We start from the raw sequence: 14,897 nt of genomic DNA, 5'->3' as shown, positions 1-14,897 counted from the left end.
CACCCAAGTGCTGATGTCTGCTTAGCCTGAGACAAAAAAAAAAAAAAAAGCGGTAATGTAGGGCTTGTTAGACCAGGCTATCAAGATGATGAGAAGTACGAGGCTGGTGTAAGGTGGAAGTCGAGGTGGCTCGGAGTTCAGCCCTCTGAGAGTTCTGCACAGCCTTCATAACCCCGGTATTTGGAAAAACATATTTCCATGGGTATATGCTCTGGAAAAGCCCGTAAATCTGGTTCGTAGGTAGTTTCCCACTAATTATATTATGTGTCATTTTGTTTATTGCTATTTTCAACCAGAAGTATGTTGTCACTGTGTGTCATTGCTAAGTGAAAAAGCTCAGATTCTGCCAGGACATATAAACTGTGTGAGCGTTAAAGATTTTATCCATACCCACTCAGTACAAAGAAGTGATCATTGAGTGAAACTGGCTTTAATATTTTCCTTTAAAACCATTAGGTATCGATGATAAATGCTCCTCTTTAAGATTTAAATTAATAGTATTTCGGTGGGCATGGGGGCACAGACCATTATTCCTGGCACTCAGAAGGTAGAGGCAGGAGGATCTACATAGTGAATACCAGGGTAGCCAGGGCTATATAGAGAAACCCCCCTCAAGCCCACCAAAAGCATTTAATAATAAATAATTGCACCATAATAATAATAATAATAATAAATGATACCATAGCTATATGCAGTGGGAGCATATATAGTGTATCCACAAAGCACAGCAAAGCCAGAACAATCTTTGTCTCTTCTTAAGAAGCTAAAGTTGACTGGTGCATTTAAGGTTAAAGGACATATCTGGGGAAATGGGGGCAATAACGTAGCTGTGCCACCGTCATAGGGGTTTAAAGTACACGGTTATAATCTGAAATGGCTTGCAGCCTTCACTTTATAGCTTCAGCTTCATAAACAGACAGGAAATAGCGAGAACCTTAAAGCACACACACACTAACACACACTTCTATCTCCCTCTTAATAATAATAATAATAATAATAATAATAATAATAATATGATAGAATAGACACTGGTTCAACACCTGTCCCATTGGAACAAAAAGAGAAGAGAATGGACACATTAGCATGTATTAAAACATTAGCATATTTTAAAACATTAGCATATTTTAAAACATTAGTTCATCCACTTGAGCCAACGCATATTTACACATTCAAGGCAGAGAAGCCACAGTTCCTAAAAAGTACACACTTTGAAACACTGTCAAATGGTCCCATCTTGCAGAGTGGTCTCATACCAGGTGGCTCCGGGGTAAATGAACAGAGGCAAAACGGCTCCCTAGCTCTTTAACTCTGGGAAACTGAGGGAGCTATTCTCTTGGTACTTAATTTTATTGGCTTCGTTTCTTTATTATTATTAACACGACTTTAATGACTTGCCCGTCACACTGTAGTTTTACAGTCGTATTTATTTTTAGGGTGACCTCATATTGTAGGGAGCTACTTGCGAATAAACACAACAACAAACAAGGGAGAAACTGGGTCCCCCCTGAGCCCACCTGGATGCTCCACCCGCATCTAATTGCTCTGCGCATTTCACAGGACGGTCTAGAAAACTGCAAGGATTTTCAAAGTAAAACTGCAGCGTCAACTGATCCACTGTAACCTTAAGGAGTAGGCCCCAGGGAAAACTGTCCAACAAGTGGAATGAAAGAAAATGGGGCACGCTAGAACACAACACGCTGCTTAGCTCAAAAACTAAAATAAAATTATCAGGCATAAAATCAGAGTTCTGCCTTTAATGACACAGAGAAAGGCGTTACCAGAAAAAGGAATTTAAAAAAAAAAAATGCTTACAAACGACTACAACCCTTTAAATGACGACCCCGCTCGGGTATGCTCTCGTTTGGATTGACAGAAAAATATCTTAGTCATAAAATTGCCAACTCCTGCCCTGCAGGATCAAGGGACTTGAAAGTATTCTTTCCTAATGTGTCAATAGCGCAAGCCTTCTCCTGTCTGTCACCCGCATCTCCCTGCCAGCCCAGAAAGAAAATCTGACACAAAACAGAAAGTTCAAAGCGTACTAACCTGGGGCCCCTGGCAAAAAGAGACGCTCCATTTCACTCTAAAGAACGAATCCTTCCTATGAGACTAACGTCCAAAGCAGTTGAAAGTGGAGATGGGGGGCAACTGGCCACCCCAAGAATCCACAGAAACGGCGAAAGCTGCCTCTTGCCAAGCTCAGCTTTGGCAGGCTCCCTAAAAGCAATTCAAGTCGGCCAAGCCCATAGAGCACTTTAGCCTATAAGCTTCAGAAATGAAGTTGAAGCCACGCCCCATATGCTAACTAGACATTCCGCTGTGAGAAAGACAAGTTGCACAGAGAATGAGCTCAGGCTCCAAAGACTTCAGTTTTGCACTGGTTGCCCAAGAAAACCGGAGCACACACTTCAACAAAGACATCTCTCATTTCCTTGTCTCCCCTAGACGCTGTGCTAAAGGGGCTGATTCAGATTAGACAACGGCAATACAGTCTCCCCTCTACTGCGCTATGAAATGACTTTTATAAGGGTTGCCTAGTTGGGTGCTGCTCATGAAACCTACAGCACTGTAATTTCACGCTGTGTCAGAGAGACGTACGGCATTATTGTTTCTGAGCGTCAAACTCACACTATCACTAGCTTTCAGTTTTTACATAATATAGAATAAGCTCAAAGCCTCATTACTCACAAAAGCTCAAAAACTAATATAGTTTCCAAGGAAAATCTGTCGAAGAACCTTCTAATGCCAGCTCTCACTTGTCTGTAAATCTGTAAGTCGGATTTCTCATATCTGTTCGTCACTTAAGATACTTCTGTAGCATAAAAAGATTTTTTTTCCCCAAGGGGCCAGGGTGATGGCTCCAGCAAGGAAAGGCACTTGCTGCCAAGCCTGATGGCCTGAGTTCAGTCCCCAGGACCCACGTCTCAAAAGTCATCCTCTGACCTCCACATGCACACACACACACACACACACACACACACTCAAACACATGTGCACTTACAAAAAATAATATATATATTACAGCAAATCCAGAGCTTCTTAAAAATCAACCTGATCATTGATATCTAATGGTTTTAAAGGAAAATATTAAAGCCATTTGTGCTGAGTGATAAAATCTTAAATGCTCACACAGCTTATAGGTCCTGGCAAAAATCAGCTTGGTCTATTGTACCACTGAGCTTTTTCACCTAACAATCAATGACACACAGTGACAACATATTTCTAACACAGAGTTTGTCTGTCTTAACAGCCTTGGCTGCCCTGAAACTCACTCTGCAGACCAGACTAACCTTGAATTTACAGAGATTCTCCTGCCTCTGCCTCCTGAGTGCTGGGATTAAAAGCGTGCACCATGGCACTCAGCTTAAAAAGATATTTTCAAATGGATCATTATTGTCTGTCAATATCATATACCATGATTTCAAAATAAGCAATGTAAACTTAGCTTTCATTCTATAAAAATGTAATCAAGAATTTTCTTCAAGTGACTAAACTCAAAAACACAGTCAATATAGTGCCAGCACACTGTTCCCTCAGCTTTTTAACATAATGTACTCACACTAAAAACAATTGTCCCCTACTTTTCAGCCCCAGGAATAATGTTTTCAAAGCCTTGTTATCTTTATATAAAGCTCTCATTTATTTAAATAAGCTGTACTTTATCATAATGATCTAGATTTTCTCCATACTGTAACACAGAATCGAGCAGGGCAAGAAAAAACGGATTCACTCATTGCCAAGCAGGACTTACATGCATGCTAAAACTAACTCAACACCTGTGAGACGGGAGGGATTTGCTCGAATTAGCTCATCAATTTCAGGCAGGAAACCCAGAGACAGCACACCTAACCTCCCTAACCCAGGCGGGGTTCAACAGTTTCTCCCAGAGATAAAAATCTGGGAAGACAGAGAATCCCAGCTCTGAGAGGGAAAACCAGCCTAGAGCAGGTAACCAGTGGCTTAAAAAGTGCCAGTACCCCACCTGCTGGCAGAAATAGGAGAAGCCTGGAATGGCCTAACAGACCTGGGGGGAAGGAAGTGTTGGTGTTGGAAGAAGCAGTTGGTTGTGACAACACTCATGTCACACATGTGCAGGTAGGAATCATTAAACTATTTCCACTGGCAAAAGCAGAATATTTGTGAAAAATATTGATTCCAAAAAGTAATTAAACTTAAAGCCATCTCTCTAATGTGGCTCTAGTTTGCCAACATAAATCATAAAAAAAACAAAACAACAACAACAACAAGAAAAACCCATAAAGACATTTGATGATTTGTATTCCCAAGGAAATCTCTAACGTGTAATACGGATTTTCTTCTTCCTCTACAAGAAGTCGTGCTGTCACACCAGCATCAGCTTTAGGACGGAAAAGTATAAACAGACTTGAGCTCAGCTACGAGCTAGTGATGGCGCTGTGCCTCCTTTGTTCTGTAAAGTTTCTTCCTGGATCTGGTGGTGCCTGCCTGCCATTCCAGCACCCAGGAGAGTTAGGCAGAGGATCTTGAGTTTGAGGCCAGCCTTGGTTACACAGTAAGACCCTCCCGTCTATAATATTTGGGATTTTTTTTTCTTTTCTGTCAAAATTTATTTCCTTTTAGGTTTGGGGAGAGAGCATGCTTGTCCAGGGTGTACAGAGCTCTGGGTTTGAGCTGGAGAACCAGTGGGTGTGGAGGCACATCTATAATCCCAGCACTTGGGAGGAGCGGGCAGGAGGGAGCAGAAACTCAAGGTCATCCTCTGCTACAAAGTATGATGTCAGCCTGGGATACTTGAGACTTTGTCTCAAAGAGAAGAAAAAAACAAATTTCAGGCTGAGAAGTTGTTCCCTAAAGTGCTCACTGTGTAAGCACAGGACCTGGGTTGAAATCCCAAGAACCCACATAAATCTGGACATGGCAGCACACATCTGTAATCATGGCACACTCTCATGAGACATGGGAGGTGGAAAACAGAGAATCCCAGATAGTTCTGGAGCCAAGCAGCCTGGCACACAGCACAGGGGTGGGGGTCGGGGAAGAGTCTTTTTCTCGAGGTAGGGGATACTAGAAGACAAGAACCCACACTTGAGGTTGTCCTCTGACTTACAAGGGGTGTGTCCAGGAGCGTGCTTTCCTGTACTTTTGTGTCCTATAAGTTAATGTTTTGAAATTCAAAGCCTGGAATCAACCTTCGTGAGGGTGGAGAATGTTTAAACCCCCAGCAAAAGGAAACGACATGGGGACGCAGCTTTTAAGTAAGTCCAAGCATTTAGCTAAAACGAACCGAGCAGGTATCACTGAAGCTCCCTCCGTGAAGCAAGGTGCCTTCACCGTAAACTCACGTAAGCCTCATTTTGTGTGTAGCTAACACGAGAAAGCAGAGCTGTCCAGGGATGAGTGTCTGGAGTCCACACAGCCACAGAACTGGGCCTGTAGAGAAAGTCACTATTCCTAAGCATGTGCTTCTGCCCCTCCACATCTATGGCTCAACCAGGCTCAGATGAGAAATAAGTGTGGGGAAACCACATCTGTACTGAACACGTCTGTACTTTTTCTTGTCATTATCCCCCAAGCAATTACAGTTTAACAGCATAATTGCAGCCATACTGTAAAACAGTTAGGCTATAACGCAGCAACTCTATAAATAGAATATTACATCATGTGTCCTAAAGAACCTTGCTTGAGGCCAGTTAAAGCCTGTGGAAGGCATGACATGTAGGTTTCAGGCAAATCATATGTCATTTTATACAAAGGATATATATAATCTAAATCCCTGGGTATCCAAGAAGGTTGTCAATGATTTTCATTGGCCACAGAGGGACACTGTACTGAACTGGCATGTCCTCTGTCTTCCAGACTCTGGTTGGTGTACTGGAGAAGGGGAACAGGCAAGGACAGCCTGGACAGTCCTCAGTAGACTCTCCAGAGAGGCATCACAGGATGGATATGGAAGTGACAGGGGAGAGGAGGTGTGCCCAGGCAGATGACATGGGGTGGCACTGGACATCCTCTGAGGAATCATGTTCTGCTTGGAATACTAGCAGAACATGCCATGGTGGAAGGCAGGAGCCCTTTGATTTCACCCGATGAAGGCTTGAGTGTGACTAGGAAGCATGGTGACGAGGTGAGGAGGAAGGACGAGGCAAAGAAGTAGAAGACAGAAGATATGCACAAAAAAAGAAGGAAAGGTATATGTTAGTGTTTTTAAACGTTCAAGTTCAGGGCCCAGATAAAGCCCAGTTGATGAAGTGCTCACCTACCATGCACAAAAACCTGGGTTCAGGCCCTAGCTCAGCATAAATCAGGTGCAGTGGGACAAGCCTGCAATCCTAGCACTTTGGAGATAGAAACAGGAGGATCAGAAGTTCAAGGTCATGTTCAGCTTCTCGATGGATTCAAGGCCAGCCTGGGCTAGAGACCCTGGCTCAAAAAACAAAACAAAACAAAACAAAACAACAAAAAAACAAACAAAAAAAACAACAGGTAAGATGGCTCCTTAAATAAATATAGTTGGCAAAAAGTGTGAAGACCTGAATTTGAACCCTGGAACTCTAGTCTCCACACACACATGGCAGCACACATATATACATACTCTCATGAGTAATGAATGAATGTATATATGTATGTATAGATAGATAGATAGATAGATAGATAGATAGATAAATGTGAGTCACTTGCCACCGAAGCATGAAGAACTGAGTTAGGATCCCCAGAACACTAGGTGCAGCAGACCTGTAATCCCAATGCTGTCATGGGGAAGATGAGAGGTAGAGTCAGAGAAATACGTACAAAGTCTGGGCCACCTAGCTAGCCTGGTAGATGCATAGGTGAGAAACAAGAAAGTCCACCATCTCAAACAAGGTGGAAGGTGCAGACCAACAGCCAAGGATGTCTACTGACCTTCACACAGGCATATGTCTGCACTCAAATGCATGAGTGTTCACACACACACACACAGACCACACTACACCACACACAATCATACCCAAGAGAAAGATAAAATAATAAGTAAATTAATGGACAAATAAAATACAACAAAAATAAGCAAAATGCCCAAGTTTGTATTGGCAAGATTTGTCAAGAAGGCTGAAGAGACGCTGTATGTATTATGGCTTAATGATTAAGAGCACTGACTGTTCTTCCAGAGGACACGGATTCAATTACCAATACCCACATGGTGGCTCGCAACCATCTGTAATTCCAGTTCCAGGGGATCCAATGCCCTCTTCTGGCCTCTGGGCACTAAACATGGTACACAGAGATACATGCAGGCAAAACACTCATACACATAAAGATAGGTAGGTGGGCAGGTTGATAGATGATAGATAGGTAGATAGATAGATAGATAGATAGATAGATAGATGCCATACAGGGGGTTGGAGATTGGGAAGATGGCTCAGGAATTAAGAGTATTTCCTGCTCTTCCACAGGATTTGAGCTTTGTTCTCAACATCCACATCATGTGGCTCATGGCCTCCACGCCTCCCCCCATTCACAAGCATCATACATTGACACGCATACACACACACACACCTAAAATTTTTTTAAACATAAAAACAAAAAGCTGCAGAAGTAAGCCTGACAGAACTGTGCTCGATGGCTCTCTCAGAAGCACAGGTTCTAAGAGATGGTCCAGCCAGTAGAGGTGGTCACCATCAAGCTGATTGCCTGAGGTCTACACTGGTGGTGGTGGAAGGAGAGACCTGACTCCACATAGCTGTACTCTGACTTCTGAATGGGTGCCATGACTAGATAGATAGATAGATAGATAGATAGATAGATAGACAGACAGACAGATGGCTAGATAGATGTAATTTCTTAATTTAAAAAGAACAGCTTTTCCTGACACTTGTCATTAAAAGAAGTCAAAGATGACCTCATAGCATGCCACAGTTGTCACCAATATCTCAGAGTATCATTCCCATGCATCATAAATTCAGACTCATAGTGGTCATTAGACCTACTACCTGGACACCACTGTGCCCTTGAAATAAAAGGATCCCACAAGACAGCAATATTCATTTCTTGTCATATCCATGGCTCTCGGTTATTGATTTTCTTTGTAATTTTACATGTTTAATTCTTTGCAGTAGAACTTATTCTCTGGAAAGGGATTCATTAGCTCTGTTTTGTAGAGGGTGTGTGGCTCAGTTCGTAGCACCTGTGTAGCATGTAAGGGGTCTGATTCAGTGTCCAGCAAGACATAAGCCAGTGCATGCCTGCAATTCCAGCACTCTAGAGGTAAAGGCAGGAGGGTCAAAAGTTTAAAGTCAGCCATGTGTGGTGGAGCGCAACTGTAATCCCAGCACTTGAGAGGCAGAGGCAGGAAGATCTCTTGAGTTCCAGGACAGCCAGGACCACAAAGAGAAATCTTGTCTCAGAAAAAAAAAAAGTTTAAGGTCATCCTTGGCTAAACAACAAGTACAAAGAGGCTAGCTTGTGTTACATGTGATGCTGCCTTAAAAAAAAAAAAGTTTAAAAAGAGGAAGATTTTTCGGAACGGCATTCAGACAAGGAAAGCCAGGGTGGCAAGATGATTCATTGTGCAAAGGTGCTTGCCTCAAAGCCTGGCGACCTGAGCTTGATCCTGAGGATCTACAAAAAGGTAGAAAGACAGAACTAACTCCACAAAGTTGCCCTCAGATCTCCACATGTATGCTGTGGTATGGTTTACCTGCACAATAATAAAACAGAAAGAAAGAAGAGAAAACTCTAGTATGAGCAGAAGTCTGAATTCGGTTGCAGAATTCAAAACCAGCATTTCTAACTTGCGTCCCTTCCAGCCTGACTCCACAGCAATACGAATGGATCCCTTCTCTGATATAAACAGCATTCTTCCACATGTACCTGCTCCACAGCAACTCACACTGGAAGGCAGGCAACCCCGGCTATTTTAGACCTCAGCAGAAGCTGCCCTGTAAGGCAACATGATCCCCTGACCCTACGCTGGGCCACTGCCACCCAGGTAGTGGCTCCTCAGCCTTGAGTACTGGAGGGTCAGAGCCCATAAGAAGTCCCGCAGAGTGCGGAGTCTAATGAGCACCCGACCCTTCTCCCAGGGTCCTCCTCACAGTCATGGCTCTTCTGGTAGTCGACATGTGAATTTTGAGATTTACAATATACACCTGTTTAATTTTCCATCATTCATAACCCAGACAGAAGCCTCTGCTAAAGCAATTAGTTTGGAATTGGATGGACTAGCTGACTCGGGGATTTGTTCTCTGCTCTCCGCAACTGCCAACTGGCATGCGTTACTTGATCTGTGACTTGATTGCGTGTTGCCAGGATGGCCGGAAAGGACAATGGTACCCATTGTTGCCATGTCTACACCCTGGTCAGCAGCAGCTGCCATGGTGCCTCCTATTTGTGGACTTTACTTTGCTGCTCTTATTTTTATAGGCTTATTTCCTTGGCAATTGCAAATTACTTTGATATCCAGACTAGCCATGTAAAACGTAACCGCATTTTGAGAACTGATAGCACAAAATTGAAAGGACAGATGGTTAAAACTCTCTAAGGTGTATATTTAGAGTTTTTTTTTTTTGTTTAAGATTTATTTAATTTCTATCCATGTGTACTTGTACATGTATGGATGTGCTTAGAGCCCAGAAAAGCCTGCCAGATCCGCTGAGTTACAAGTGGTTGGGAGCTGCTATGTGGGTGCTGGGAACCAAACTCAGGTTATTTGAAAAAACAACAAGCTCTTTGTCCTTTCTATATTATTGCAATTTTTTTCAGAAAAACGGTATAATTTCAAGCTAATTTTATCTCAAGTTTGACTGGGTAGCCTGTTTTTTTTGTTTGTTTGTTTTTTGTTTTTTTACATAAGGCTGCTCACTATATATTACACATATCCTCTTTATATTAATGATAAGTTAGCTTTAACCCATAAAGAAATCTGAGTAACGGTGAAGGGGCTTAGGGATGTAGCCCACTTGGGCAGGAGCCTTACAAAGCCTGCACAAAGCCTTGGTCACCACACCTCATAACTTGCGGCTACACACCAAGCACTTTAGAGGAAGAGGGAGGAGAATCAGGAATTCAAGGTCATGCTCAGCTACATTCCCGAACTCTAGGTCTAGAAGAGCTGTTACCCTCATGCTGCTGGCCTAAAAAACAGCGCACAGTCCACGTGGCTATGAGGAAGGAAGAGAATGTAACACCCAGGCCCTGACTCTCTGGAAGAAGGAACTCCATGGGCAACAAGCCAGGATAATTTCCCTTCTCAGCTAGTCACCCAGAATATTTCCTTCCTTCTCTACACGAATTAAGTAAGGGATCCTGTCACACACACACACACACACACACACACACACACACACACACAAGTGCTTCCTTTACCTGGAAATCTGTTGTACCGCCCAAGTTGGCTACTTAACTTCACATATGTCTTAGTTACTTTTATTTGGTTGCTTGGTTGGATGGTTGGTTTGGTTTGGGTTTTGTTTTTGTTTTGTTTTGTTTTGTTTTTCCAGACAGTTTCTCTGTGTAGACCTGGCTGTCCTGGACTCACTTTTTAGACTAGGCTGGCCTCAAACTCACAGAGATCCACCTGCCTCTACTTCTCCAAGTGCTGGAATTACAGGCTTGAGACACTGTGCTCTTACTTGTTTTTCTATTGCTGTGATCAGATACCATTATCAAGGCAACTTGGAGAAGAAAGAGGTTCTTTGGGGCTTACAATTCCCAGAAGGCTCGTTAGAATCCATGGTCATCATGGCAGGCAGCATGGCGGCAGGCGGCAGGTGGCAGGCAGCAGGCATGGTGTTGGATGAGAGCTTACATCTTGATCCACAAGCATGAGAGAGAAAGCTGACTAGGAAAGAGCATGTGCTTTTGAAACCTCAAAGCCCACCCCAGTGACACACCTCCTCCAACAAGCCACACTTCCTAACCCTTCCCAAACAGTCCGACCAACTGGAGGCCAAGTGTTCAAACATATGAGCCTATGTGCAATCCCCACACCGTGTATCAGATACCCCTTGATCTGTCATGATCTTACCTTCCAACAAAGCCAGGGCGAAACTGAAAATGCTGAAAGTCAAAGTAGATTCAATGCCCCTAACCTAGAGCTTAGGAAACGACCCAGTTGCTAGACGGCTTGCAAAGTCCTGGGTTTGATCTCCAGCACCACACAAATGAAGCTGTTGGTACACACATGAAATCCTAATACAGGAAGATTAAGACTTCAAGGTCATACTTGTTACACCATGAGTTCGTCGCCAGCCTGAGCTATGTGAGCTCTGTCTCAAATAAGAATGGAAGTCAGGAGACCTTCCTCAAAAGGAAGCTAGGGAGATAGCATCATGATTTAAGGACTATTCATTCATGATTTTATATATGATATATTCTGTCACAAAATAGGAAAAGTATAGTACCAATATGATAATATTGTATGGATATATACATACAATATATAATGAGGAAGATGCTCAATATCTTATTTTCCACTCATGGGCAGCCAGCATGGTAGATACTATTATTATCTCCATTTTTCTCAGGTAAAGAAAACTAAGCCAAAAATGTTGACTTGGCTAAGGCCATTCATTCAACACTTGTTTATTTAACACATACTATGTCATGAGCACTGTCATCAGCATTAACGATACAAAACCAAAAGCCAATGCCTTCAGGGAGATGATGTTCTATTAGAGAAAACAGATTACCAAAAATTAAAACATTTAGGTTGAAGATACAGCTCAGGGGTAGTGTTTGCCTAGCATGCTCATGACCCCAGAACTAAAAATGAAACAAACAAACAACCAAAAGACATAAACATAATAGCAGACAGTGTTGCATGCTATGAAGACCAGAGCAGACTCAGGGAGTCAGAATGATGTGGAGAGGAGAGGTGGCACACTCTTTAGTTTAGGCCTTTCTGGGGAAATGCCACTCAACAGAGACCTTAATGAAGGAGGGCAAAAACGCCCTGTGTCTCTGTTTGCTCTCTATCACGGTGATAAAAATGCTGACCAAAAACAATATGGGCGACGAGAGGTTCATCTGGCCTACAGGAACCTGGAAGCAGTTGAGCAAAACAGCAATGGCGGTGTCCAGTCTGTAGTCTATAAATGCTCGCTTGAAGACTCTGCCACTGGAAGCAGTAGGAAACAGATTAGCTTACTCATAGAGCTTTGCTTTGAAGAACAGAGGGATGGATGGGGCTGTGGCTCAGCTGGTAGAGCACTTGCCTAGCATCCACAAAAGCCTGGGTTCAGTTCCCAGCACCGTAGAAACTGTCTACCAGGTTTGGTTCCGCACACCGGTATCGCCAGCAAGTGTAAGACGTAGGCAGGAGAGGGTCAGGAATTTGAGGTCACTCTCGGTTACATAGTGAATTCAAAGCCAGGCTGAGCTGCCTGAGCCAGTGTCTTAGGCCAAAAAAGGATAGAAATATAGGACAAAGTAGAGGGGACAAGAGAATAAAGGGTATTTTTAGATCTTTAAGTGAAGCACAGTAATTGTGCATGTTTATGGGGAAGTATGACATTTCTAAATAAATTTACAATGTGTCATGATCAGGTCAGGATAAATAAGCATACCACCATCTAAAACCTTCAGAATTAGTTTGCATAGAAAACTTTGGAAATCCTACATTAGCAGCTGACGTCAACCCTAATTACCTTGCTGAACTATATATGGAATACAGATGTTAATCTTCCCATTAAAATGAATCCTGGTAGCTGCTCACTCTCATCTCTCTGTCTCCCCTCCTCAAAACCCCTCATAGGCTGAGGGAAGCACTATTCTCCTTTTTATATCAGGATATCAATGTTTCAGCTTCTACATATAAATAAAAACAAGTGGTACTTATCTTTCGGGGTCTAGCTTATTTCATTTAACATGGCACAAGAGGAAATCTTTAAAGAGGAGACTTTGGAATATGTTAATAATAAAAATGATCCAATAAACAGAGGAAATCCAATGATGCCAGATGTAGGAGGATAAAAAGTCTGAACAGGCAGAAGCAGATTTCTATACTGGGGGGTAAGATAGAATGTGACTCTGACTCAGGAGAACACACAATCCATCATTTTAAAGACCAGGGCCTAGGGGAACAGAATGACAGATGTATATAAGAGGGGTTGCTCATGAAGAAATAGATTCCTTCTTGCTTACTATTTCTAGGTTCCCCATGATCTTTAGCTGAGAGAGGTGGGAAAGAATGTAGATTTGGAGGAAGAAACAAAGATACGCAGGAAGATAAAATAAGGAACTCACTGGGGATTGTGGTATGGCTGCCAAAGAGTGCTCAGTGGAGGCAAAGGTAAGGGGGTAGAGGAGAAGATGGCCAATTAATTGCACATCGTCAGAGCTGTTTATGTGTGCTTTTCAGGTATACTGAGCTATTAGGGGAGACCGCAGAGCTGTGACTGTGGGATCTTGATTTTAACATGGTTGGAGTTTGCTGGATAGTCTGATAGGAAGACAGGCAGAGAATAATCACAAGTATGATGGGTACTCTAATCTTTAAAATAGATTTTATGCATTTTCCTTCCCTCCCTCCCTCTTTCTCTGTCTCTCTCTGTCTCTCTGTCTGTCTCACTCTGTCTCTATCTCTCTGTGTCTGTCTGTCTGTCTCTGTGTGTGTGTGTGTGTCTGTGTGTGCATAGAGGACATGCAGGAGTTGGTTCCCCTTCCACCATGTGGGCCTCAGTGTCATCAACCTTGGCAGTAAGCTCCTTCAAGCCTTGAGCCATCTCACCAGCCCTCAATTTAACTTTAAACAAATACATGCTTCGTTCCTCCCCAGCTGAATTATAAAAGCAAATTTGTAAACCACAAAACAAAAGAAAAGACCCAGTCCTGGCCCCTGGCCTGTCTTCCTGAACCAAGGAGGGGCCATGTCAGGAAACAGGACTCAGATCCTACATTACAGAGTCCTATCTGCCAAGTAAGTAATTAAACAACTCTGGTCAGAGAGCACTGAAGTTCAAAGGACAGTTAAAGGTTAAAGGTTGAAGGTTAAAGGTTAAACAGTTAAAGGACCACTGAAGGTTCCATCCTATAAAAATGTATGCCCGGGTGTTATTTAAGGATGCTGTGTTGTTTACTCACCCCAACTAGAGAACTGATTTTTATGTTTGTATCTATGCATACATACATAATGGACTCAAGAAAATACATCAATCTGATGGAGTTTACACTGTTCAAGCCACATTTTCTCAGCTTCACCACGATGTCAAAACCAAACGCCTTTAATAGTAACTGGCCTTCCAGTTCTGAATGTGGATCTTCTCCTGGGTCAGTGAGAAATGCTCTCTAGTGATGCTAAGCAGTGGCGGCACTCCTCGGCTCCTGTCATCCATATAACCAGGGTATCTACAGTGTCCTGTGTGGTTCGGCAGGGTAGCTATACTACGTGCATTTCAGGAGTATGTGTATGAGTGTGTGTTTATACGTGTGTACCGGTAAATATGTGTGCAGGTGTGGCATGCATATAGGTGTGGAGGTCAACCTTGGGTTATTACTCCTCAGAGGATGCCCTTCAAATAGTTTTGTTGATGGCCGTGGTGGTTGGTTGGTTGGTTTTGGGGTTTTTGAGACAGAGTTCCTCTGTATAGTCCTGGCTGTCTTAGAACTCACTATATAGACCACGCTGGCCTTGAACTCAGAGACACACCTGCCTCTGCCTCCCCAGCGCTGGGATTACAGGAGTGTGCCTCACCCTGCTGAAAAAGGTACTCTTAATTGAAGTATTGCCTTCATTATCAGATTGGCCAGAGGATGTACCTTCAGGGTATTGCACGCATGCATGTTTGCATGCACCCACAGACCACTGGAGAACAGCCGGTGTCCTGCTGTGTCACCCTCCACTTCATTAGAAGTTCAGGAGCACGTGCACTGTCTCACGCTAACTCCTTTCACTGGTAAGTTATGGTCACTTTAAACCTTCAGCCATTGCTGACCATGCCTCT

General features: G+C 43.1%; 1 protein-coding gene across 5 annotated transcripts in view; it reads right to left on the bottom strand.

Moving 5' to 3' along the window:
* The window catches only part of Pld1 (phospholipase D1), a 215,427-nt gene that overhangs the window by 144,695 nt on the left and 55,835 nt on the right, over positions 1 to 14,897 (bottom strand). For 3 of the 5 annotated variants that reach the window (XM_021645734.2, XM_021645735.2, XM_021645736.2), the window contains exon 1: positions 2,047 to 2,209. The exons of the other annotated variants lie outside the window; for them this stretch is intronic. The gene's annotated coding sequence lies outside the window, so the exon portion shown is untranslated. Of the gene's footprint in view, positions 1 to 2,046; positions 2,210 to 14,897 lie in introns of those variants that run through there. 5 annotated transcript variants of the gene reach the window in all.

This window comes from Meriones unguiculatus, chromosome 2 (assembly GCF_030254825.1).
Source record: "Meriones unguiculatus strain TT.TT164.6M chromosome 2, Bangor_MerUng_6.1, whole genome shotgun sequence".
Lineage (NCBI taxonomy): Eukaryota > Metazoa > Chordata > Mammalia > Rodentia > Muridae > Meriones > Meriones unguiculatus.
This window is presented reverse-complemented; position numbering and strand designations above follow the sequence as displayed.